The sequence below is a fragment of the Arachis ipaensis genome, chromosome B01 (genome assembly GCF_000816755.2).
Source record: "Arachis ipaensis cultivar K30076 chromosome B01, Araip1.1, whole genome shotgun sequence".
NCBI classification, from domain to species: domain Eukaryota; kingdom Viridiplantae; phylum Streptophyta; class Magnoliopsida; order Fabales; family Fabaceae; genus Arachis; species Arachis ipaensis.
In genome coordinates, this window is record NC_029785.2 from 13,518,772 (window position 1) to 13,520,898 (window position 2,127).

The 2,127-nt window shown below is 36.2% G+C and overlaps 1 long non-coding RNA gene across 2 annotated transcripts; it reads right to left on the bottom strand.

Moving 5' to 3' along the window:
- Window positions 312–1,821, bottom strand: LOC110265917. 2 transcript variants are annotated; one of them, XR_002352870.1, is made up of 3 exons: window positions 1,567–1,821; window positions 1,051–1,285; window positions 312–498 (listed from the first exon to the last, which is right to left on the bottom strand). It is a non-coding gene; the product is annotated as an uncharacterized LOC110265917 (long non-coding RNA). The 2 variants fall into 2 exon arrangements; XR_002352718.1 differs by having other exon boundaries at window positions 312–501.

A 2,127-nucleotide genomic window follows, 5' to 3' on the forward strand; every position in this document is an offset into this window, starting at 1 on the left:
GTTTACAAGGGTTGAATACCCAAAAACAACCATCCACGTATACAGTTACAGTAAACATCTGATTTCATACATAAATGAACATCCAACACACCGAATGAAATTAATCAAGCTCCTTATACAACAAAGCATCGGAACTTATCTAGATTAAATTGGTTCATTGAAATTAATCAAGTCTAGTTTCTTGCAATAATTACGAATACACCGGATACCTATATCTTTAGAGAATAAAGCCACCCGTTGCTAACAACAAAAGCATCACACTTGGCATTTGCGTCTTTAAAAAATATCATCTTTATCTACAATTGCTGACAAATGAATAACTATTGAAATCCTATATCCATGAAGAAAAATATTAAAGGTACTCGAAACCATTTCCAACAGATTCTAACTGCTGCCGAATGAGCTTAACAAAGACATGCAGCTACCAGCTTGTTGGCGCTCATGCCGGCAAACCGGAGCACCAAATTCCATATTTTGAGAGGCCTCCAGAGGAACCACCTGCTAAACAACACAAAAAGATGACAACAATTAACTACTTGCATAGTAATATACTAAATAATCATGCAAGGTCGGATTAATTTAATCATGTACCGGAGCGACATTTAATTTATTCTCTATCTAGTTTATTCATCATATAAATATAGTTAATCTAAATATGCAGGATAAATATTTAGTCAACCATGAATTCATATCTCCTGAATATTTAACAATTATTTTACAAAGAGTCTAAATAACCACATCTCCATTAGCTATATTTTATATTATATACTTCACTAATACGGTTCCAGTGGAGCTTTGGAATCATTATCACACACAAATTCTGCACATATCAAATGTACATGACATTGAATTATCACATGCGAATTCTTCATCCATATAATCATAAAAAAAAATTAATAAAACCATAGAAGTGGTTGCATGTGGAGTGCTTCTGTTGCATCTACTGAAGTATTTAACATAAAAAAGAGCCCCCTACTTTCACTAAGTGGAATGAAAAAAATTATAAACAAATAACCATCCGCTATGCATGCCTTCACATAAATTGCTTACCTTGTTGGATTCCTCACCCTCTTTTACGCAATGGTTGGGATCATTGTTATGTGAATTTGATGAATTTTCGTTACTGACGGCCAATAGAACACCACATACCGGTTGAATGAAATTCAACTCCATTTATGCTCTTCCGTGGCGTGATGGACGTCTCAAGCCTGACTCCACTTGTAATCCCTCTAACTTGCGAATGCCGATGTCGCAAGGAAGACGCAAGCCGGCTGCGACGGAATGCCTAAAGATAACAAAATTTAAGATAAATGCTGGCCAAATATAGGAATTAAATAAAAAATTTCACTCAGGCATTTCATCGAGCATATGGTGTGCACAATATGTAAACAGGGATTTTCCACTTAATTTAAGCAGCAATCAATCCAGAAAAATCAGCCATCAAACATTTTGGAATCCAAAAAGTATCAATCCATTAATATAAGCCTAATCTAAACACTAAAAGCAGAATTAAAAATTAGTTAACATAAATAAACGAAAGAACACGGAAAGGAGGAAGCATGGAACCTGCGTTGGTGAAAGGGGAAGAATGAAAAGAGAGGAGTAGCAGAGGCGGTGTTGCAGCGGCACAGAGCTCAGCCGCTGCTAGGTTGCACTGGGGTTTCTCGCAGGTGGACTTGATGCGGTGCCGTCAAAATGCGCCGGACGACCAGAATGCGCTGCTGGGAGTTCACCGGTGCGGACTTCCGGTGACAAGACACGAGCCAGGGAGAAGATGCGTTATCACCGTCGGTAGGAGAGGCTGCGTTTTTGGTCTGTCCTTGCCCTTCGAAAGAGATGTTCGTGGTTTTGGGTTTCATATAACTGAATCCTAATTTTTCAAAAAATTCAAATTATCAAATCTTTATAATTAATACTTGTACCCATAATTTAATTTTAATTTCAATTAAATCCTATTATATGCATTGTACAATAAAACTATTGTCTCCTCGTACTTTTCCTTTTCAAAATATTGCATCCAGGTTCAGTTGTCAGCTAAAATTGGTTTGTGATTTAAGAATTAATCTTTGTTTTTATTCATTAATTACTTAAAATATAAAGGATATTATACATATGAACCTTTCTATG